At 41.3% G+C, this 25301-nt stretch overlaps 1 protein-coding gene and 2 non-coding genes across 3 annotated transcripts in view; 2 read left to right on the top strand and 1 right to left on the bottom strand.

Moving 5' to 3' along the window:
* The window catches only part of LOC124723205, a 1036184-nt gene that overhangs the window by 84941 nt on the left and 925942 nt on the right, over nt 1-25301 (top strand). The window lies entirely within an intron of this gene.
* Nucleotides 8923-8997, bottom strand: Trnaa-cgc. Its single transcript has one exon. It is a non-coding gene; the product is annotated as a tRNA-Ala (tRNA).
* On the top strand, nt 9311-9385 carry Trnaa-cgc. Its single transcript has one exon. It is a non-coding gene; the product is annotated as a tRNA-Ala (tRNA).

Genomic DNA, 25301 nt, shown 5'->3' with positions numbered 1-25301 from the left:
TGATTCGCTGGTCGTGCTACGAGCCACCGATCATCATACCCGGGAACGTTTAGTTTGAATGCTTGTTTAGGATTCCTACTAAATTAAAAGTAAGCTAGAAAAATACTGAGTTTTTCCTCATCACTGAATTCTACACTTCATGCAGTCTCACACACGTGATGGTATTGGAATCTAGACACGACGGTAATGACTGGTGCGCATTGATGGAACTCTTCAGGGATATTACGCTTCCAAGTGGCTTTAAAAGAGGGAGCAGGATGGACTCTCCCCCAAGATGCAGGAAACTGTCCTGTCTTTCAGACAGTTTAATTGAGCAAGAAGAAATTCTTTTGTTTCTCCTGTAAGACGTCACAACGTAGTGCAATGTACCTGATCTTGACCAGGTGCCGTGTCACGAGTAAGGGGCAGTGCAGAGGCCAGACTCCATATAACGAAGGGTAGTGATAAGGTTCTTCATTGTTATGACAAAAGTGGCAACTACTCCTTTTCATGACAGTGACATTGTGACGTTCGGCTGATATACAACTTTCGCAGAATCGGGATTTCGATTGGCATGAAAAATGGCCTGAACGAAGTTCGTGAACTGACACGTACTCATTGCCTTTTCCTGGTCTAAGATATTATTTGCGAATGCACACAGTTGCCAAAAACTATTAAATCGTAGGTGTGAATAAAGTGAAAGTGCGTTTCACTGTCTCACTTGAGACACTAATTACAGCACCATCCATATGCTCCACCATATCCTAAATATTGTACCTCCAAGTTAAGTTTCCATCTGTCTTCCGTCTTCAGAATTTAATACGCTATAGTTCTACGACTGTTTCATGATACTGTGATAATAAAATTTCACGTTTACTATAAATCCACGTTGAAAAAAGTATGTGTTGTGTTTTGTTACAGTTAAACACCAATATGTGCTGTGTAAACTTCGAAATAATACCCTGTTTGCTATGCCATTTACATTCTATTTTATGTCTTACGTAATGCCATTTGTGTCAGTTGCATAAATTTTTTTTAAATCATTTGTCATAAGTAGTTACAGTCCTTTTTACTATAACTCCTCGTCGAAAAAAGTATGTGTTGTATTTGTTACAGTTAAACACCAATGTGTGCTGTGTAAACTTCGAGATAATACCCTGTTTGCTATGCCATTTACATTCGATTTTATGTCTTACATAATGCCATTTGTGTCAGTTGCATAAAAATTTTTTAAAATCATTTGTCATAAGTAGTTACAGTCCTTTTTACTATAACTCCACGTTGAAAAAAGTATGTGTTGTGTTTTGTTGCAGTTAAACACCAATGTGTGCTGTGTAAACTTCGAGATAATACGCTGTTTGCTATGCCATTTACATTCGATTTTATGTCTTACATAATGCCATTTGTGTCAGTTGCATAAAAATTTTTTAAAATCATTTGTCATAAGTAGTTACAATCTTCTGATACTGTAAGTATTGACAATAGCATTGCGTCTGTACGAGAACCCTTCGGGACCCCAATTTTTAAAGCGCAACAGTCGCATTTGCATTATTAAATCTTATTTAACGCAGGAGAACAGCTTACTGCTTTGCATTTGCTACATTTCAAATGTACATAAAATTTACCAATTAAAAATGTGTCAATAAGCTTTTGATTTGCCAGCTTATGCAAATGTATGACATGCATCACATAATCACGGGCGTTTATTAAATAAAAAAAGATATGTTCTGGCCTCAGTTCGTCTATTGATCCTGCTGGTGCCCGACTCACATACAAATATTGCATTGTGAAAATCGTTTGGATCACTGGTAACCAGGAAATGCGCTTGCCACATTCTATAAATCTCTTTTTCCCTATTTACAAAGTTGCTACAGTAAATGTAAAGTGACTCGTTCCACGTCATCGCGATTTATCGTGCAAAATGATCCATAGAACATGAAACTAACTAGCTAACTAACTAACAAAGAGTCTTTCCATCTATCTGAAAACTGACCGCGTAGAGGAGCAGGTGGAAGGTGTGGGCTATGACAGGTAACAAAGAGGCAGCCACTTGTATCCTGGGGACAGAGTTACAGCGGCTAGCGCAAAATGGGCGGGTAGCTCACATATACGGTAATTCGAGTAACTACAGCTGGCCACGTGAACAAACAGTAATATTAAACTGCGTGGAGAAATATATCTTTTCAACTACCTGAGCTACGAGAAATTCAAGCGTATCAAAACGAACATCTTGCCAAAAGGATTAAAATTAACTAGTAATAAATTTTCTGGGACAACAGCTCAATAAAGTGTTCTGGTCTTCATGGCGTGCATTTTTATTAAACGGGAGTATTATATCTCCTAAAGAAATGATGACATGCCATCATGTTATAAATCAGTCAAAATGTATTAGGTTAACAACATATCAGTTTCATGTATTATCCTATGATACGGTTTGGTTATGACAGCAGTAATTACGATACATTAATGAGGCCAGATGTTAATGAGTACAAGGCACGCACATAGTGAGTGAAGAGCATACAGTTACATGATTAACCAATATTTCTTGTTAGTTATTGAGTTTGATACGTGTTCCATACACCATATTCACATAAACTAAATGATGTGGAACGTGGCAACTGAACAAACCTAGAGCACACATTTTAATTAAAAAGAAGAAAGAACGAAAAATATTTGTACTGTTACATTTTGGCCGTTTATAGATTTTTTTCTGCATGAATGACTAATTTTTTCTGTTCAAGAATTCCTCTATAAAAGGAGCTGTTGAGAATAAATATCTTTCATCTACGTTTGAAAACATCTCTGCTGAATGTCAAATTTTTTCCTTAGGTACATTATTAAAGAGTTTTTGGTTCTGTATTTAGATCCTCTCTGTACCAGTTTTAGGTAATGCAGATCATTTTTTTCTTCTAGTGTTGTACTTGTGAATATCTGTTACTTTCAAACTCAGATGAATTGTTGATAACAAATTTCATAAGCGAATAATTGTACTGTGAGGCTGTGGTTCATATACCCAGCTGTTTAAAAAGATACTTGCAATATGTACAAGTTTGAACCCCATACATAATTCTAATAGCTTTCGTTTCTACAGTGAATGATTTTGGCCTAAGTTAGAAGTTATATCGCAGAATAATATCTCGTGAGATATCAATAATCAGTGAAAATAAGAAAATTATGTTAATTTACTGTCTTCCGTACCCTCAAATTTGGCAATTATTAATACGGAAAAATCAACCGTACCTAGACATTTTTGCAGGTCAGCTACATGTAATTTTTCTAATTTAAATTTTTGTCTGTTCAAAATGGTTCAAATGGCTCTGAGCACTATGGGACTTAACATCTGAGGTCATCAGTCCCCCAGAACTTAGAACCTAAGGACATCACACACATCCATGCCCGAGGCAGGATTCGAACATGCGACCGTTGCGGTTTCGCAGTTCCAGACTGAAACGCCTAGAACCGCTCGGCCACACCGGCCGGATTTCGTCTCTTAAGAACCACTAACAATTTAGAACTTTCTATCTTGTTCACTATTTCTCATTGGTGTATTAGACTGATAGCAGTCAGAATATTTTGGACAATAACAAACCGAATGAGCCGTGCCTTGTGTTGGGCGCCTAGGACTAGCACTACCCCTCCTCCTCCTCCCCCCCCCCCCCTCCCTGTAGTGGCCGGCCCAGGCGTACAAACTGCCACGATTTACAATTAGGCAAAACTGGTCATTAACTGCTACAAAAACATCAGTTACAATTTTCTCTGTTATTTGCTTGTTTGCTTGGCTTTACGAAAATGCTTCCATCATTTACAAATAGGACAAATTCTGCTTCCCAACTCAAAAAAAAAAAAAAAATTGCTACGTCACTAACATGAAGCAAGAATAGTCATGGGTCAATGACTGAACCCTGTGGGGTACTCATACTGATTTTTTCCAATACAAATTATGTGGCATCCTTCTTTATATTACCTGAACAATAGCTTAGGGTAACTTTCTGCATTCTGTTTCTTAAATAAGAACTAAATAACACATGTGCTACACCACGTGTATTATTTAAGCTTAACTCCTATAGTAGAATTTTATGACTGACAAAACCATATGCCTCCGATAAGTTAAAATATCCCAACCATGATATTTTATAATTTAAAGATTTTGCTATGTACTCTGTAAATGTATAAATCGCTGAGATAGTAGATTTGCCCTTTTGTAATCCAAACTGTGGTTGGCTAAGTATCCCATTTTACACATTAAGGAGAAGACCTTGGAGTACATTAACTTCACAAAAAATTTATAAAATGATGTAAGGAATGACTCTGGCGATGGTTACTTATATCTATGGAGTCACTCTTCTTAATGAGAGGTCTGGAATAGCATATTTTAATTTGTATGGGAAACGCCTCGATTTACTGATGCATTACGTAAGTGATTAAGAGCGTTACCTATTATAGGACTACATCTTTTCAGTGTCTTATAATATCACCAGCAACTAATAAAATTTACAGCACATCAAGACTGTTGCATGTAGCAATAAAACTGAAAGACCACTGACAACAGAATGAAAACTTATATGAAAATAAAACAGTTTTCATTCTCTCGTAAATTTAGTCATTTGTCATCAAATGTTTTTGAAAATATCACGTCATGTAACAACAAGAAGATCAAAAAGGTAAGACGCATCTTTTAATATGTACATGTTTATGCGTATCATTATGATATTTCAATTATTGACCATTTTGCTCTTTAAAGGAAACGTAACCGCCGTGGGTTGATCGAGAGAATTCGTTTGGTTCATATATAGCAATGGGGAGAGCAGCCGAGAATTCACGCGATTTGATACTGTGTAACTTGTGGGTAGCGCTCCAGAAACTTCTGGAACTCCAAAACTAGGGAGCATGATATTTACTTGCAAGGGAACGGTAAAAACGGTCCCGTAAAACTATTCTGAGATTATTTTTGCCACTCGTAATTAACGTCACTTAAAACCCACATGCTAAATCTAAACTGCTGATACACACTCTAAGATGATAATAAATATCATTATAAAGGGTAATTCCTGATGCGGAGTTTAAAACTAAAAGATAGACGCCTGGGTTTGATATCTGTTGTTACAGCGAGCGTAGTGCGCACTATCAGGAAATTACGGCCATCTTTCTACCACCTCAGCGCTCTTTGAAGAGGAATCTCACTTCAAGGATTTGTTAAAAATGGGAGTCAATATTGGTTTATTTTTCGGGTCTTTCCTTTAGTTTCTCCTAAATATTTGGAAACACACTGTTCTGACTATATTTCGCGCTCCAAAAATTATTATTCACATTCAGACTCATCGAATAGGTTATGGGGAACGCTATGAATATTTTGTTACTTGCCTGCTGACATAAACTAAATACGAAATGAATGCGAGAAACACGCCTGAAGACTATGTGAAGTGTCATAGTGTTTAAATTTTTTGGCCAGTGACTGGATACACTGCCTAACAACAACAACAAAAAAAGGTCAATCATCCTGGAGTAGAGCAGGAAACGAAATTAAATTTCACGGGTTTAAAGAGTATATGATGTTACTTCAGTGATAACAAAATCGAGTCAACTTTACAAAGAAGTAGACAAAAAAAAAGTTCAGATGGCTCTGAGCACTATGGGACTTAACATCTGAGGTCATCAGTCCCCTAGAACTTAGAACTACTGAAACGTAACTAACCTAAGGACATCACACACATCCAGGATTCGAACCTGCAACCGTAGCAGTCGCGCGGTTGCGGACTGAAGCGCCTAGAACCGCACGGCCACCGCGGCTGGCATGAAGTAGACAGTATGAGCCCATTTTATCAGTGTGAATTTCAATCGCCTCTGACCTGGATGCATGCACTGACTCGGGTGGGAAGAGTGTCATAAAGCCGTTGTATCCTCTCCTGAGGGAAGTTGGCCCACAACTGTTGTAACCCGTCATTGATATTTTGGCCACTGCCACCTGGACGGAGTTGACGTTCGAGATGGTCCTAGACACGTCCTATCGGACACAGGTCGGGGGATCTTGTTGGTCAAGGGAGCAACTCAACATCAGGCAGACAGCTCTTGGAGATACGTGCCATATCTGGATGAGCATTGTTCTGTTGGCATTGTTCTGGCCGTGAGAGTTTACATATGAGGACGCAGGATGTCCGTGATCTGCCGTTGTGCCGTCATAGGTCACTCAGTCGCTATCAGGGGTGAATGGAAATCGCACCCGATGGCTCGCCACAACATGACGCCAGGAGTAACACCGCTGTGCCTCTCTAAAAACTGAAAGAATGGGATTCCTTCCAAGGTCGCCGCCATATTAGCCGACGGTGCTCATCCGTGGTAGTAGAGGACTGCGATTCATCGCCGAACACAATCCTACGCCATTCATCACCAGTCATCGTCATTCATCACCAGTCCGGTTTGCCTTTTGGCGTTTGTGTTTTGGTATTAACTTCAGCTTCAGCATGAGGCGGTAAGTCCTAAGTCCTCCTGCAAGCCGGACACGGTGACTGAGCGGTTCTAGGCGCTTCAGTCCGGAACCGCGCGACTGCTACGGTCCCAGGTTCGAATCCTGCCTCGGGCATGGATGTGTGTGATGTCCTTAGGTTAGTTAGGTTTAAGTAGTTCTAAGTTCTAGGGGACTGATGCCCTCAGATGTTAAATCCCATAGTGCTCAGAGCCATTTGAACCATTTTCCTCCTGCAACTAATCTGCGACCACTGGTGCAGAATGACACAGAATGTTTTAAGGAGTGTATTTCTTCTTCTCGGATGGCAGGTGCACTCGAGAAGGTGTAGCGATGTGTTTGATATACAATACGGCGATCCTTATTTGTGGTGGTCCGACAGGGTCGACCTTAACCTTGATGACGAGTCTGCCCGCCCGGAAGTTCCCATGTAATCCTACATCTGGCCAATATCACATCAGAGTTCCCCCCAAGTCTGGATATTGCACGACTCGGCCAGCCGGCCAAATGGAATTCCACGGTGAGACCCCCCTCTAAACTCTGGAGGTGCTGATAACACTGACTCATGTAAGTGATTACCAACATCTGACTCTGTTGAAACCCCTTATATACGCTATATACGCTACAGAGTCTGGGAACAGCACTAAGCACGAACAGCATTAATGCACTCTGGTGCCCATTCTCCTCTCTCAGAGTTTTGTTTTTCTAATCATTTACATATCCGCCTATGGTGTGTGCGTATTCGAAATTACATTGACTTCCGACCACGTGTTTTTGGTGGTCAGGGTAGTTCGCTTTCTTGTCAGGCAGTGTGGTTCGTTTGCCTACATATAGTTAGTAAAGACTGGAACACTCGACATTAAAGACTGCGAATCACCCGACATGGAGAAACCGATAATGTACCCTGGGTGGTCAGGGTGGTTGACTTTTCGTGTCAAGCAGTGTAGTTCGTCGGCCTACATATATATGGTTAGTAACAACTGAAAGAGTCGACCTTAAAGACTGCGAATCAACAAAGAGAAGAAACCGATCATGTATTCTGCGTGATCGGGGTGATCGCTTCCTCTGTCAAGCTGTGTGTTCGTAGGCCTACATATGGTTAGTAACGACTGAAACATTCGGCACTAAAGACTGCGAATGAACCGACATGAAGAAACCGATCATCTATTCTGTGTAATCATGGTGGTCCATTTTTCTTGTCAGGCAGTGTTGTTCGTAGGCCTACATATGGTTTGTAACGACTAGACACTCGGCATTAAAGACTGCGAATGAACAGACATGAAGAAACCGACTATGCATTCTGTGTGGTCAGGGTGCTTTACTTTTCTTGTTAACAGTGTGTTCGTAGACTTACATATGATCAGTGACGAGTGAAACACTCTTCATCAAAGACTGCGAATAAACCGAATGATGAACTGAAAATAGTTATTCCCATGAAGAATCTTGCACTGAAAGTGCCACATAGGCTAACAATTGTCTCCGAAAGACAAGTAACGAACTAAAATTTTCTTGTCATACAAATGAAAAGCGGTGGTGTATTGGCTGAACGAAGATGGTAAGAAATGGCTACGTATTAGTGCTGTTGAAAAGAAATTTCTATGTGGCCATTCAGAACGTGATATATGTAAGTTGAAAAACGCAGTTACAGGAAAATTTTAGAGTCGAGCAGAAAAAATGGCGACGTTAAAAGGGCGTCTCCCTGAGATTTTTTTCTGAAGCCACACAAAATTCATTTTAGTGTCAGCAGTAGCATCTCGTGTAAGTGGGCTTTAGACATTACTAACAGTGTACCAGCAGACGAATTTACAGCTTCTACACCTAGAGTTCCTCGCAAGAAAAAACTCGTAAAATGGCGGGCAAGAAAACGTCGGATGAGGTTATTGTTCAAACTGAAATGCTAGAAGCTTCTCTTAAAAAATGAAAAGATCAAGAATTCAAGATTTAAAACTCTTGCGCGTACGTTGGAGATCAGCATTGTTTCGAAAATGAAGTACGAGTTAAAAGATAGTTTAATTTAAACGAGGGAAAACATACAAAGCCGACTGTGCAGTCATTTTTCCAGTTAGGCCATTATGCATAATAGATCGGGAATTCCTGGATGGTTCATTGGTACCTGCCTGAATCCACCGTAAACTTTGGACCACGTGCAAAATGATGAACGTTATGCACGTGACAAATTATAATAACCTCATCTAAGTCTGGAAAAATGGGAAAGAAAAATATTACATTTTTCATACGTCTAGCTAGTTTTCTGTTTTCTTGAAACAAATCAATGCTCCTTCTAGGTTCATGCTCAGGTCATAATAATTCTTAATTATTACCAGTCACTTTTCGAAATCACGTTGACTGAAAAATACAGATATGTTTGATTCCACATGGTACGGCGAACGTACATATTTCAACAGTTAGAAAGAGTAGAATGAGATTTTCACTCTGCAGCGGAGTGTGCGCTGATATGAAACTTCCTGGCAGATTAAAACTGTGTGCCCGACCGAGACTCGAACTCGGGACCTTTGCCTTGCGCGGGCAAGTGCTCTACCAACTGAGCTACCGAAGCACGACTCACGCCCGGTACTCACAGCTCAATTGGTAGAGCACTTGCCCGCGCAAGGCAAAGGTCCCGAGTTCGTGTCTCGGTCGGGCACACAGTTTTAATCTGCCAGGAAGTTTCATATCAGCGCACACTCCGCTGCAGAGTGAAAATCTCATTCTGGAAACAACCCCCAGGCTGTGGCTAAGCCATGTCTCCGCAATATCCTTTCTTTCAGGAGTGCTAGTTCTGCAAGGTTCGCAGGAGAGCTTCTGTAAAGTTTGGAAGGTAGGAGACGAGGTACTGGCAGAAGTAAAGCTGTGAGTACCTGGCGTGAGTCGTGCTTCGGTAGCTCAGTTGGTAGAGCACTTGCCCGCGCAAGGCAAAGGTCCCGAGTTCGAGTCTCGGTCGGGCACACAGTTTTAATCTGCCAGGAAGTTTCAGTTAGAAAGAGTATTTTACCGTCATTGGCAAATATTTTACAGATCACTGACAGAGCAAAGTATTATGGATAGATCAACGCAGTTTCAGTTCAAATCTTTGACAATATTCGTTAAACTGCAATAGCTAATACACTACCAACCTTCCTTTCCCCACGTTTAAAAGCTTAATACTGTAGAAAAACGTCGAAATCTGTCTACTAGTCAAAGTGGTATCAAATTTCGACCGTAATTTGTGATCTATTTGTAAAAATTATATTCGTTTGGAGCATTTACGAGTATTTGACATTTTTACAGTATTTACAAGAAATTATGTTAACGTTGTCATGTTGGATATCTCGTATTTATTTCTGTATACTTCTTAAAATTTGAAAAGAACGTTACGAATTAAATATAAGCAGTATTTCCCTATGGATAATAGGTTATGTTTCTACCGCTTTCAACTGGTGATTCGGCACTCGTCTGGAAGACGATCGGGAGCAGTGTCAAGAGAACGCCACGTCGCGCATACGAGAAATCGGAGCTGTACACCAGGCAATTTTATGAGCGTAAACCGTGCGAAAAAAATGTTGTATTTAGTAAATGAGTAACTTCCCGTTTATGACAGCAACTTAAATTCTGCACACGGTATTTTTACAAAGTTAAGCAGCAGTGAAAAAAATTTAAAGTAAGTTTCGACATTTATAGTCCAACCGTTCCGTTGTTTAGTTGGGTTTCAGGTGCGGTGCTGAAACTTTTTTTCAGACTTTGTCCAGTTTTCGGTAACTGTTCGTTGGTGGATGACATTTGGTGATTTAGCTCAACTGAACTTCAATCTTAATGATCAAACGCAGTTAAGGTTTAAATGAACTTAGTAAGTCCAACATTGGGTTTACATTGTCAGATGCTGTGGTGTCGTGTCACCGCCAGACACCACACTTGCTAGGTGGTAGCCTTTAAATCGGCCTAGGTCCGGTAGTATACGTCGGACCCGCGTGTCGCTACTATCAGTGATTGCAGACCGAGCGCCGCCACACGGCAGGTCTAGAAAGACTTCCTAGCACTCAGCCCCAGTTGTACAGCAGACTTTGCTAGCGATGGTTCACTGACAAATTACGCTCTCATTAGCCGAGACGATAGTTAGCATAGCCTTCAGCTACGTCATTTGCTACGACCTAGCAGGGCGCCATTATCAATTGCTATTTATCTTGTGATGCATGTACCGTCAGACCGATGTTCACCAATTATGGATTAAAGTTAAGTATTCTACAGCTACGTCCTGTTTTTGCTAGTTCATTTCCGTGTCCTGTTCCAGACCTCACGCCAGCCTGCGTGAGCTTAAACGCGTGCCTTTCGGCTTCACCTCGTACTGGCTTGGCTGTCTTGCCAAGTCACAACAGATGCTAAATTAATAAATTAGTTATCAATTATTGAAAGAATGTAATTTTATGGAATCGTCTTAGTGACTTTTTAACTTTTGTCACGGAGTTTTGCACTGGTGCAGCTGAACTGTGCTTATTTATTAATCGTATTTGCTGGTTAGGTCGGGGCAGCTGAACTTGTTTGCAGGACTAACTCTAAGGGTGTGGTATCCACCACTGACAGGTGAACAAAGGTACAACTACTTGCAGATTCGCGTACATGTCCTGCACTCCCAAACACTTAGGCAGACTGTGGTGTTACCATAGTTAGAATTCGTCTACCAACCTCTGGGCAGTAATAAACAGCTTCTGTCATTATCGTAGATAAAATCTAGACTCAAATGTGTCAAGGAAAATTTAATTATATCAGATCTATAGATCACCTATGCCTGAGGTACAGGCTGGATGTCCCCATTACGTCCAATACTGTGGTCCTGTCCCAATACTGGAGAGCCTCAGCAATAGTGACTATATAAGAAGGGGAAAATAAACTGAAAACGTGAACTGAACTTTGTGTTGGGGAGGGTGTTGGATTAGGGCAGTCCGTGCAGATGTTTTACCTTTACTGCAACGGTGGTGTAACAGGCAGCACACCTGTCTAGAAAGCAAGGAGACCCGGGTTCAAGTCCCCACCATAGCACAAATTTTAATTCATTTCTTCAGCTTCTCTCATTATCGTAAATAAACAGTTCATTCTCCCACAGAGGAGGTATAATACATTGAACAGCCATCTTCAGCCTTGATACTTCTTCCACAAATGAGCATATAGTTTTGATTTTGTTCTGAAAGCTACGTGCTTTCTATGTGCAATGCATTGTTTTAGCTTGTCCGATAACGTTCTTCAGCAGTTTTTAGTAATGCCTATCGTAAAACTCTGTAAATGGACTCGACTGTCCTTCATTGGTAAATACTTTTTGGTATCCTTCTACATGACATTACATTCTCATACGATCAACTCAGTAATGCTTCTGCGGATTGCATAACTTAAGGGGGAAGGAGCTAGCAAAGAAGTATTATGGAGTTTTGTGCAAATGTATAGTATTTGTGATTGAAGTTGTACGTTTCTTGTCCTCTCAAAAAATATTGCGTTCAAGATTGTTTTGAAATGTTTGAATCATACGCGGACCAATATCGTTAACTCTTTGTTTTTTATTTAAGAATATGAATCGTCATAAAATACTTTGTTTTATATTTGTGAATCAAGTCCTGACTGCGACTACTTGCTTCTTCAGTGTGCCCCTCAATTACAGAAAAATTTGCGGTGATGTTATTTGTGATTTAATTTTCTTCTGTGTCCTAGGTGGGAAGTACACCGTCTGTATTAGGTTGTAACGCTCATCTAGATTTCTTGACAATGCTTTCGCTCGAATACTGACCTCGCAACAAAAAACTAATGTTTTTCTTAGGTATTGGGTTTAGCGAAGTGTAACGTCTGTATAGGAAAATCTGACAGATTTACTTCTAAATCCACGTGTATGCTCTTCAAGCACCGGATGGTGTGTGACGGGGGCCTTGTGCTGTTAACATTATTCCCTCTCTTGCGTGTTCCATTCTCGAGTGTCTGTCGCAAGCTTGCGCTTTTCTTTCTTTTTTTCAACAATCTTTTGACTGGAGTGGTGTGGCCTGCCACGAGTTCATCTTTTCTGCCAGCTTCTCCATCTTAGAGTACCAGTGGCACTCTACTCCTCATTTATTTGCTGGAAGTATTCCAATTCGTGTTTTCCCCAACTGTTTTTATCTTCTACAGCTCTCTCAAGTACCAAAGAAACTATTTCCTGATGATTTAGCACATGTGCTTGTCATCTTTTCCTGACTTCTATCAATGTTTTCCAGATCTTCCTTTCTTCACCGATTCAGCGAAGAAACTCTCATTCCATATTTTCTCAGTCTATCTCAAGTGATTCCATTCTCTTCGCTTCCGGTGTTCCCACAGTCCATGATTTATTACCATATAATGCAGTGTTCCAAACGCACATTCTCAGAAATGTCTTCCTCAAATTAAGGCCTATGTTTGATTCTAGCAGACATTTTCTTCCCTGGAATGCCCTGTTTGACTGTGCTAGTCTGTTTCTTATATTCATCTTGATTCGTCTATCTTCTGTTAATTTTCTTCGAAGATAGCAGAATTCATTACCTTCGTTTTCTTTCTGGTCATTAATTTTGACCTTAGGTTTATCACTAATCTCACCTCCGCTACTTTCCTCTTTCTTAGACCTAGTCTCAATCCATATTCTGTACTTATTAGACTGTCCATTTCTTTCAACACGTCATGTAATTCTTCACTTTCACTGTGGGTAATAATGTCGTCAGCGAATCTTACCGTTGATATCTCTTCACTCTATATTTATATCACTCTTGAGCCTTTCTTTTATTTCCGTCATTGCTTCTTCAGTGTATAGATTGAATATTAGGAGTGAAACGCTGCACCCCTGCCTGCACACCTTTTATTCGAAGCACTTCGGTCTTGGTCTTCTATTCCTATTTGTACATGTTGTATATTACTTGTCTTTCCATATAGATTACTCCCATTTTCTCAAAATTTCGAACACCTTGCACCATGTTACACAATCGAAAGATTTTTCGAAGTTGATAAGTGCTACGAACGTGTCTTGCCTTTCCTGAAGTCTTGCTTCCATTACCAAACGCAACGCCAGAACTGCCTCCCTGGTGCCTAAAGCTTTTCAAAAGCCAAAACAGTCCTCTTCTAGCAGATCAGATTTCTTTACATTCCTCTGTTTATTATTATTGTTAGCAACTTGGATTCATGAGATGTTTAGCCGATCGTGTGGTAGTTCTCGCACATGCCTGCCCTTGGTTTCTTCGGTACTGTGCGGTTGATATTTCTTCAAAATTCTGATGGTACATCTCCAGTATTATAGATTCTACAGACCAACTTGAATAATAAATTGACTGCCATTATCTCAATTGACTGTTGGAATTTTGATAGAATGTTATCTATCTCTTCTGCCTTATTTGATCGCAAGTCTTCGTAAGCTCTGTTAAAGTCTAACTTTAGTACTTGATCGCAAACGTCTTCCATATCGACTCCCATTTCTTCTCCTATGACATCTTCAGACAAGTCCCCCCCTCCCCCCCTCGCAGAATTATTCAGTGTATTCTTTCGACCTATAAGCTCTCTGCTGTGGATTTAACAGTGATATTTCAATTCCATTCCTAATGTTGACGCCCTTGCTTTTAATTTCATCGAAAGTTGCCTTAACTTTTCTATATGCTGACTTTGTCCTTTCTACGACCATTTCGTTCTAGATTTCATCAACTTTTCCTGCTGTCATTTCGTGTTGGCTTGCCTGCACTTCCTCTTTATTTCGTTCGTAAGTTGCTTATGTTGCTGTTGTCTTGTCTTTCCCTGAGCGATGTTGTACTTCATTGTTCTGTTACCCAAGGTTTCTCACAACTACCTTTCTTGGACCTATGTTTGTCTGTACAACATCTGTGATCGTCGTTTTTAGAGGTATCCATTCCTCTTCAACAGAACTGCCTACAGCAGTACTCACTATTGTAATATTTAGATACCTAGAGAACTTCAGACGCATCTCATCCTTCCTCAGTACTTCTGTATCCAATGCTTGTCCACATTAATTCTTCCGGACGATTTTCGTAAGCTGCACTGTACTCTTGATCACTAGCAAATAGTGATCTGAGTCTATATCTACTCCTGGATATGCCTTACAATCCGATATCTGATTTCTGGAAATCTGTCTGACGATGATGTAATCCAGCTGGAATCTTCTCCTGTTCCCTGCCTTTTCTAGGTATACTCCTATTCTTATGAATTTTGAATGGTATATTCGCTAGTACAAACTCAAATTTATTACAGAACTCAGTCTATCTCCTCTCTCATTTCTACTGCCAGGACCATATTCTCCTGTGACTGTCTTCCATTCCCTCCTCCACTACTACTTTCCGATCACTCATAATTACTAGATTATCATCCCCTTTACATACTAAATTACCTGTTCGATATCCTCACATACTTTCTCCATTTCTTCATCTTCTGCTGGTAATGTCGGCATGTATACTTGAGCTGTTGTTCTTGGCGTTGGTTTGATGTCGATTCTAATGAGAAGAAGCCTATCATTTAACTGTTCACAGTAATTCAATCTCTGCCATACCTTTTTATACACAACGAATCCTGCTCCCACTGCATTTTTTGCTGCATTGGTATTACCCTATGTTCGTCTGCCCATAAATCCTTATCTTCTTTCCATTTCACTTCACAAGCCCCCCCTCTATAGGCACAATAAGACTAAACTTCCCTTTTCAGGTTTTCTAGCTTCCCTACTAAGTTCAAGCTTCTAACATTAAAAAAAATGGCTCTGAGCACTATGGGACTTAACATCTGAGGTCATCAGTCCCCTAGAACTTAGAACTACTTAAACCTAACTAACCTAAGTACATCACACACATCCATACCCGAGGCAGGATTCGAACCGCGACTTTACTTTTTCGTTGATTATTCACTCTTTTTCTTATAGCTACTTCCACTTTAGCGGTCCTCTCCAAGAGATCTGAACTGGGGCTAATCCGAAATCTTTTGCAAAAGAAGTGTTCATCACGAGACTTTTGAATTACAGGCCACATACCCTATGGGTATACATCATGTGTGTCTAATACAATGGTTTAAGTTGCCTTTTTGCATCCTCAGGCCGTTAATCATGGCTGATTCTCTCACCTTTCAGAGTATTTTTCCACCCTACGAGCAAGAGGGTTAGACTCCTTATCTGGATATCTTCGGTTACCGTTGCTATTGATTTTTATTCAAAATTTAAGGAGCAGGTGGATATGAATTTGGGATAGAGGACTTTTATTGCTAGTCAAAGACGCTAAGTGCTATTTTTTAAATTAGGCCTCCTTACCTTTCCTTATAGCCCTTCGACTCGCTTTCCTTAGTTGCCTTTTCGATCTGCTTCTGTGCTTTTTATTCTCCTGGACGACGGAAGAAATTAACAAACGTAACTACGTCGTTTAATGGGGCAACTTCTTTCTTTATTCAAATTAAATTTATCCTTAATTTCAAATTAAATGACAAGGAAACTTTTTCATTTCGCGGAACTGAAAAAAATAATGTAATAAAGCTCTTTTGATGGCTATATACATCCACACTCTTGAAATATAATTGCTCCTTCGTCTGAAATCCTTTACATTTTAAAAATGAAATTGGTGCTTCTTTATACAGCACGAATTCTGAGAATTTGTCGAAATCTAATCACTTCGCAACATCTATAGAAACTGAAGTTCTGGTTGCTTAAGAAAACTTTTTGTAAAATACTGGTTTTCTCCTTCGTTACCCTTACACCACAGGTATCTCCGCATGAGCTTTAATTTCTCCGATTTTCCTGAGATTTGTGTTGGAGGAAGTAATGTTACCTAATTTTCTCGGAAGATTTTTCCATGAAAATTCACTACTTCAGCATGGCGCCCAAATATTCGTCCTAAAATGTTTAGCAAATGAATACGTTTAAATGAGACATTGAATTAGGCATAAATTGCCTCTCTCCTTCATCTGCGTAGAACTCCTTGCATACAAATTTTGCGCAGTGTGCCAAGTGTACTCTTATCTCAAGCTCTAGCAATTGGTGTGAATATAAACGGGGCTTAGCACACAAACGGCACATTACGTAATACTGTAGCTTAAGACAACTGCAGTAAGTGGGAAACTACGTTTATAATGTTACACGTGGACCGCTATCTTGCCAAACTGAGCACCACATCGAACACGTGCGCTGGATTAAAGCTCTTTGCTCTGGTATACCAGCCAGCCTGAATGTGGTTTTAGGCAGTTACATATGTTTAGGCGAATGATAGACTGGTATCCATTCTGCATCGCAGGAACATACAACATATGATCAATTAACACAAAATAGAAATTGAATTTACGTGCGATTTGTATAGATGGTGCTCATGACACATGTGAAGTTGTGAAGCTAGGAATGGAATTCAGCACTGAAAGAATTGCCAAGATCGCGATGAAAGGAAAAAAAAACTTGTGTACACTGAAACGCTATAACGTATGTAAGATGTCCTGCGGATAATTAGATAACCTTCACGAAGTATAATTTGAAATGCAGTAGTTGGTCACCAGAGAAGTACCCGCAGCTGCAGAACGTGGTCCGCAAAGTGTTAAACCAATCAAGTGCTTCTGAGTAGAAGCGACGGCATGCTAGTTTTCGTCTATGTGCTTTAGCGCTTCGTTCTGTTTCCTTCTTTGCGTGCCGGCCAGAGTGGCAGAGCGGTTCTAGGCGCTTCAGTCTGGAACCGCGCGACCGCTACGGTCGCAGGTTCGAATCCTGCCTCGGGCATGTATGACTGTGATGTCCTTAGGTTAGTTAGGTTTAAGTAGTTCTAAGTTATAGGGGACTGATGACCACAGAAGTTAAGTCCCATAGTGCTCAGAGCGTTTTGAACCTTCTTTGCGTGTTTACGGGAGATTGGAGTTTTATATAACACCTTCACGTTACCACGTGTGCTGGTCTACAACGGATCAACGATTTTTGAAAACCTGGCAAATTAGTGCATCATATTCACAGAATATCACCAGGACTAGGCTTGTGTAGAATATCCATTATATTTCCTTAGTGACTACTATTGACTCTTAAATTCCTTTCAAGTTCCTAACTGATTTAAGCTGATGGCACGAGGGTTTCCTAGAGAGTAATGCACCGCATTCTTCTCTTCGACATACCTTCATTGAACATAGTGAGAATTACTCATGAAGGAACGCTGTTTTATCTACACACCCTGTTTTTCCACGTAATCTCCATCCTGTTCTATAGCCTTCCTCCAGTGCCAAATAAGAGCGTGTATGCCCTGTCGGTACCAACCCTTGTACTGGTGGCGGAGCCAGAATCACCTCATCGTCTTCAACATTTCTTCCACGAATGGCATCCTCTAATGGCCCAAAGTATGGAAGTCCGAGTGGACTAGGTCAGGGCTGTAGGGTGGATGGGGTATCACTGTCCAACCCTGTTTTGTGATGTCTTCAGCAGTCCTCAGACCTATGCGGCGCCGAGCGTTTTCATACTGCAGAAAAACATCTCCAGCGTTGCTGTGGCGCCAAAGTCACCGGAAACTCGTCTTTAGTTTTGTTAATGTGTTGACATATGTTTCTGAATTAATGGTACGGCTTCTTGGAATCACATCAGTGAGAATCACAGCTTCACAATCTCAGAACACGGTGATCATGGCATTACCAGAGGAAGCAGTTGCTTTGAATTTTTTTCTGTGGGGAGTGGGAATGGCTCCACTCCATCAACTGTAGTTTTGTTTAGAGCTCAAAAGGGTGAATCCTGGTTTCATCACCTATCACAATCCGGGACAAGGCCTTCCCCTCAGCTTCAAAACTTTGCAACAAATCAAGACAAATGATTTTTTCCTTTTTTTTTTTTTTGCGACTTGTGCTCCTCCGTTAGACTCCGCGGGACTCATCTAGCACACACTGTTGAATATCCATGCGTGCATATAACTGCATCCACACTTCCTTTGCTGATTGACAGATGCAGCGCAAACTGCCGTATCCTAATGCGTCTGTCCCTTGAATGACATCAGCTCGCTGCAATGTGTCAGGTGTGACGGCCGTGGATGGTCTCCCCGACCGCTGCGAATCGTGGAGCTCCGCCGAACCGCTTGGTTCAAATGGTTGAAATGGCTCTGAGCACTATGTGAGTTAAATTCTGAGGTCATCTGTCCCCTAGAACTTAGATCTACTTAAACCTAACTAACCTAAGGACATCACACACATCCATGCCCGAGGCAGGATTTGAACCTGCGACGGTAGCGGTCGCGCAGTTCTAGACTGTAGCGCCTAGAACCGCTCGGCCACCCAGGCAGGCCGAACCGCTTGCTGTCGACCTCACACTTCGTGCTCAGAAACTAACTGTACTTCTGTCGACAGCAGATGCTCCACAGCCTTTGCACACGCGTTTGTGATTATTCCCCACAGTTTCTTTCTCTGCAGTGAGAAATTCAATGACGGCACGTTGTCTGTAACGTACGTTACTTACAGACGCCATTTTGAAACTGTCCTGCAGCTACGGTATTTGTCGAAGTGACAGAAACTTGGCGCGCTCATTCAGGAGACTTCAAATAATACATACGTAATGTTTCGTATTGTTTTCCGCTGAGAAAAACAAGTGGAGTATTACTTTCTGCACAACCCTCGTAACAGACGCATAGCAACTGTGTCAGTTGGGTAGAGATGCAATGGGTGTCGGTTGCTAGCCGCAAATACCCTGATCAGAAATGTCCGGACACGCCTATATAATGTGGAGTTTGTGGCGAAACAAGCGCTGTATCATTGTGAGAGATACAGAGGCGAATAAGTGCGCTGGAACTTTTACCCCAGTTCCCTACTACTAGCGCTACGTTAACATTGCGCGCCTGCGCGTAGCGTACAAAGTATTGCGCCATAATCTAAGAGCGAAATTAAAAATTGAAATAACGTTTCCTAACTTTGTCAGTGTATGCTTCAGTATATTAATGTTAAAAATGTTAAAACTGAGAATGACTAGATGAATGTTTCGCTAAATACGATATTTTAAGAAAAAATAAGTGGTGCTAAATAATGAACCTAGAAAGCCAAAATTGTTCAGAATGTGCAAATTTATGTCAGTCAAAAGTTACAAGCCTCTACCTGATCGGTGCAATATTTTGGTCAAAGTTGGCGCTTTTGCACCAAACTGAAGGCGTTAAATGTTACTCAGAAAGACGAAAGTCGTATGTAGCCTCAATTTGATGTAAGAGCATTAACTATGTGACTCCATTAGGCTATCTCTAATAGTTTTCAAGTAATTTACTAAAAACCAAATTTGGAACAGAAAGGTCCTTATCCAAAACAGATTAAGCACCATTTGTATTTATAATAGAAAGTTCTAATTATAGTACTTGAATACATTCATTAAATAATACAGCTGTACCAAGTTTCAAGACTTTAGTGTAAATAACAATCAATACAGTGACTGAAACTTCCTGGCAGATTAAAACTGTGTGCCCGACCGAGACTCGAACTCGGGACCTTTGCCTTTCGCGGGCAAGTGCTCTACCAACTGAGCTACCGAAGCACGACTCACGCCCGGTACTCACAGCCTTACTTCTGCCAGTACCTCGTCTCCTACCTTCCAAACTTTACAGAAGCTCTCCTGCGAACCTTGCAGAACTAGCACTCCTGAAAGAAAGGATATTGCGGAGACATGGCTTAGCCACAGCCTGGGGGATGTTTCCAGAATGAGATTTTCACTCTGCAACGGAGTGTGCGCTGATATGAAACTTCCTGGCAGATTAAAACTGTGTGCCCGCGAAAGGCAAAGGCCCCGAGTTCGAGTCTCGGTCGGGTACACAGTTTTAATCTGCCAGGAAGTTTCATATCAGCGCACACTCCGCTGCAGAGTGAAAATCTCATTCTGGAATACAGTGACTGTTAACCCCGCCGGCCACACCATGGGCACCTGAGGCCCAGATGCTCTCAGACCTATCTAATCCTGCTCCAACACAGCTGGAGGGGCGTGACTCTCATGTAAGCCTCCTCTAGTTAGTTATCTCTGAGCTAGTGTACAGTGCACGACACTTCCGTCCCTGTCGGCCCGTTCAGGTAAACAACTAGGCCTCAGAGACCTCTGGTGTGGCTTACATGTAAATTGTCCCTAGGCCTGGGAGGCCTATGGTGTGGTTGTAAGTATGTCAGTATCTAGGTCTCAGAGGCCGTGGTGTGCTTATCAGTAGTCCGTATTTTATCTTACAGTATCCCTCTTTTGACTTGTTCCTACTATTGTCAGAATGGAATCTAAGTGGGAAAAGCGATTCTACACTGATAATGAAATGTTAGCAGAATTGACAAAACCTTTGTCAGATGATGACTGCCTCTGAAGTTGAATCGCTACTATGGGACGGAGATGGTGATACTGCAGTAGAAGAACGTTCCCATTCGAAATCAGAACACTCCTCAGATGACGATCCTGAATTCATCCCTTCAGATGATGAAGAAGCAGTTAGAGACGGTGCGACTATGTCGTACCCGGAACTTCTCTAAAGGACTCTTCACTGTCGTCAAAACCTTTACAACCACGTAGAAAGAGGAAGATATCGTAAACCACGCGTAGCAGATGAAGTTGAGAAGATGGTAGTGCAAGAGGAAGCTGAGAGCTTGCAAATTTACATCGACGGATCAGAGGTTAAAGGGAAGAATGGCCTCAGTCTGGAGAAAAATATCCATGATAACGACTGCGACGAAGACACTAAAAAAAAGTACATCTGAGTGTTAAGACCCTTGGCCCCGCTGCTGATGCCAAGACGCCTGTCGAATGCTTCAGAGCATTTTTCACACATTCCCTAATGCATCTTGTAGTGAAATACACTAATGAAAATATGGACAAGAAAAAAATGCATTTTTCAGCCGAGAAGAAATGCAAGCCTCTCTTCAAATCAGTAGTTGTAGAAGAGCTGGAAGCTTTTATTGGTCTTCTTGTTTTGTCTGGAGCCACGAAAAATAGTCATGCCTCCATCAAACGGCTGTATGACCGCACGATAAGTGGAGATCGATTCCAAGCTACACTGTCTCGCAACCGCTTTGTTTTTATTAGTGGCAACTTACAATTTGACGATTCCCAGACGCGAGAAGAAAGACGAAAGGTAGACAAATTCGCGTTTTTCTCTGAAATTTGAAATTTTCTACCTGAAAAATGTAAGACCAATTATCAACCAAGTTCGTATCTTACTATAGATGAACAGTTAGTGGGTTTTAGCCGGCAGGAGTGGCCGTGCGGTTCTAGGCTCTACAGTCCGGAACCGAGCGACCGCTACGTTCGTAGGTTCGAATCCTGCCTGGGGCATGGATGTGTGTGATGTCCTTAGGTTAGTTAGGTTTAATTAGTTCTAAGTTCTAGGCGACTGATGACCTCCCTAGAACTTACAACTACTTAAACCTAACCAACCTAAGGAGATCACACGCATCCATGCCCGAGGCAGGATTCGAACCTGCGACCGCAGCGGTCGCGCCAAAGCGGGTGTCGACGCGTTTGATCAAGTGTGTCAATACTAAAACATTGGCCGAAAAACACGTCAATGGAATGTATGCGTTTTTTACAACATGATAAACATTACTTGCATAAATGCCTGTACTGTGTACCTCCATAATCTTTACAAAAACCAAGGGAAAGAGAGAAACAACGATCAAACAAAACCATTGTCGAGATTTGGTTTTATGTTGACGCTTTCTGAACAGTTTACAGCACCTTGGATGAAGGCAAGGCTTGACACACCAATTCCGCATGACCTATGGGACAGTATTTATAGATTACTGAACATGACTCCACCTGAGAGGCAGCTCGTGAAGAAATTGAGCAAGGAGCTACTCCCAACAGAACTGGCTGTAAAATTTTGTGAATACAAAAAAACAAAGGAAATCGAAAATGCAGTGTGATTTATGTAACTTGCCAGTGTGCGGTGAGCACCACAAAAAATTTGTCCAAATTGTATCGGTAAAAAATGGGAAACGTCCGCTGAATTTTGTGATATGGGTTTTAGTTCTACAAAACTTTATTAATCTACATCTACATCATACTCCGCAAGCCACCTAATGGTGTGTGGCGGAGGGTACTTTCGGTACCACTATCTGATTCCTCCAACCCTGTTTCCTCGGGAATAGTGCGTGGGAAGAATGACTGTCGGTAAGCCTCTGTCATGGCTCTAATTTCTCGAATTTTCTCCTCGTGGTCAATGCGTGAGGTGTATGTGGGGGGAAGTAATATGTTGTCCGATTCCTCTTGAAAAGGCCAGCCGGTGTGGCCGAGCGGTTCTAGGCGCTTCAGTCTGGAACCGCGCGACCGCTACGGTCGCAGGTTCGAATCCTGCCTGGGGCATGGATGTGTATGATGTCCTTAGCTTAGTTAGGTTTAAGTAGTTCTAAGTTCTATGGGACTGATGACCTCAGATGTTACGTCCCATAGTGCTCAGAACCATTTGAACCTCTTGAAAAGTGCTGTCCTGAAATTTCAGTCGTAAATATCTGTGATGCACAACGTCTCTCTTGTAACGTCTGCCTGTGGAGTTTGTTTAGCATCTCTGTAATGCTCTCTCGCCAGCTAAACTATCCCATGACGAAACGCGCCGCTCTTCGTTGGATCTTCTCTATCTCCTCTATCAGTCCTACCTGATAGGGATCACAGATAGATGTAAAATACTCAAGAATCGGGCGAACAAGCGCCTTATAAGTCACTTCTTTCGTGGATGAGTTACATTTCCTTAAGATTCTTCCGATGAATCTGAGTCTTGTCTGCTTTTCCCACTATCTGTTTTATATGGTCATTCCGCTTGAGGTCGCTCTGGATAGTTACGGCTAGATATTTTACAGCATACGCTGTCTCCAGCTGTTTGTCATCAGTAGTGTAACTGTACAGTAGTGGATTTCTTTTCCTATATAATTCACAATGTTATATTTATTTACGTTCAGGGTCAACTGCCAGAGTCTGCACCATTCATCAATTCTCTGCAGGTCGTTCTGCAAATTCTTACTATCCTCTGGCGTTGCTACTTTGCTATAAACAATTGCATCAGCCGCGAATAGCCTTAAAGAGCATCTGACACTTCCTACTAGATCACTTATATATATATATATATATATATATATATATATATTGTGAACAGCAACCGTCCTATCACACTTTCCTATGGTACTCCGGATATTACCTTCACATCTGTCGATTTATTTCCGTTAAGAGCGACGCATTGAGTTCTATCTGCAAGAAAGTCTTGAATCCAATAGCAGGTCTGCTCCGATACTCCGTAAGCTGGCATTTTTTCATTAAACCGCAATGCGGGATCGTGTCAAATGCCTTACTGAAATAAAGGAACACGGCATCAGCCTGAACGCCGTTGTCCTCTGTGCTGTGGATCTCATGGAGGAACAGAGCGAGATGAGTTTCGCAGGATCTCTGTCTGCGGAATCCATGTTGATTTTTATAGAGGAGCTGTTCATTTTCCAAGAACGTCGTAATTCTTGAGCATAAAACATATTCCATAATTCTACAACAGTTTGACGTCAACGATATAGGTCTTTAATTGTGTATATCTTACAGCCTTTTTCAAAAACGGTAATGACTTGCGTTTCTTTTCAGTTATTAGGTACCCTTCGTTGCTCAAGCAATCTACGATAAGTTACTGCTAGAAGGGGAGCAAGTTCTTTCGCATAATCTTTATAGAATCTTACAGGTATCTCATCTGGTCCTGAAGCCTTTCCACTACTGAGCGATTGTAGCTGCTTTTCAATTCCGCGATCGGTTATCTCAGTATCTGTTATTTCGACATTCGCGCGACGATTGAAAGGAGGGAGAGTTACGATCTTCCGCGGTGCAACAACTTCGGAAGACCGAATTCAGTATTTCGGACTTCTCTCTGTTATCTTCCGTTTCGGTGCCGGTCTGGTCGCTGAGAGAATGAATAGATGATTTTGACTTACTGATTTTACATACGACCAAAATCTCTTAGGGTTTTTACTTAGGTCGATTGACAACGTCTTACTTTCGAAATCATTGAACGCTTCTCTCATTGCGCTCCTTAAGGTCATTTTCGCTTCGTTCAGCTTTTGTTTGTCGGCTAGGTTTTTACTTCTCTTGAATCTGAGATGTACGTGATTTTCTAATATGATGGACTTTTTTTAGTTATACGAAGGTGTTTAATTTTTGAGAGTTTGGTTGTTTTTTGTTTTGTGGTTTTTTGATGAAATATATATTTGTTATTCAAGGTTATATAATGTATTATACCCTAACGCTTATCATTAAATTGAAATTATTTAAGTGTTTTTCATTACTATATATAGTGTAGGCCGCTGAGGCCTATGGTGTGGTCCAGACGTAGGAGCCTGTTGGTGTGGTCAGCAGGGTTAAAGAGGTAGCTCAGAGATCATGTTCTACTGTCAGTTCCGTTCTGAAAATTCTAGGCGGCAAAGTTTAAATGCAGTCGAGCTAAAATTTTTCAGTAACTAAAGCAAACTTCATTTTAATCATATAAGACTTATGAAGATGGTGAATCATTGCACAACAGAGACATTAATTAATACGTGTCTGAGGTAGGGGCCATTTAGATGCTGCTACCAGTGCCTAAAGCGGTTGATAGAAGAAGTTCCGTTTGGCGGTCCGCTGCGCCCGCATATAAATGTGGCCAGAGTCGTTAGGAGACACTTCGCACTGAGCTATCAATCTGGCCGCGTCAGTCAAACGCCGGCACACGCTGTGCCTCGGATGACGTCAGAACTAGGAACCTACCAAAAGTGTTTTTGGTGAAATTAGTGGCAAGAAATATAAAGAAGACTTCCTCACCTCGTTAAGAATAATAATTTGAGTTTTAGCATTCCGTAGACGAGTCAGTCATCGTTATGCAGAGGGTACCGACACTCGCTCAACGCATGCACCGTCCGCAAACAGGCCAGGAAATGGGTAAGAGTATGTGGTATACGATGTTCTCAATAGCGAAGCAGGGTCATTAAC

This window comes from Schistocerca piceifrons, chromosome X (assembly GCF_021461385.2).
Source record: "Schistocerca piceifrons isolate TAMUIC-IGC-003096 chromosome X, iqSchPice1.1, whole genome shotgun sequence".
Taxonomy (NCBI): domain Eukaryota; kingdom Metazoa; phylum Arthropoda; class Insecta; order Orthoptera; family Acrididae; genus Schistocerca; species Schistocerca piceifrons.
Note: the sequence above shows the minus strand (reverse complement) of the source record. Positions and strands in the feature narration are given on the sequence as shown.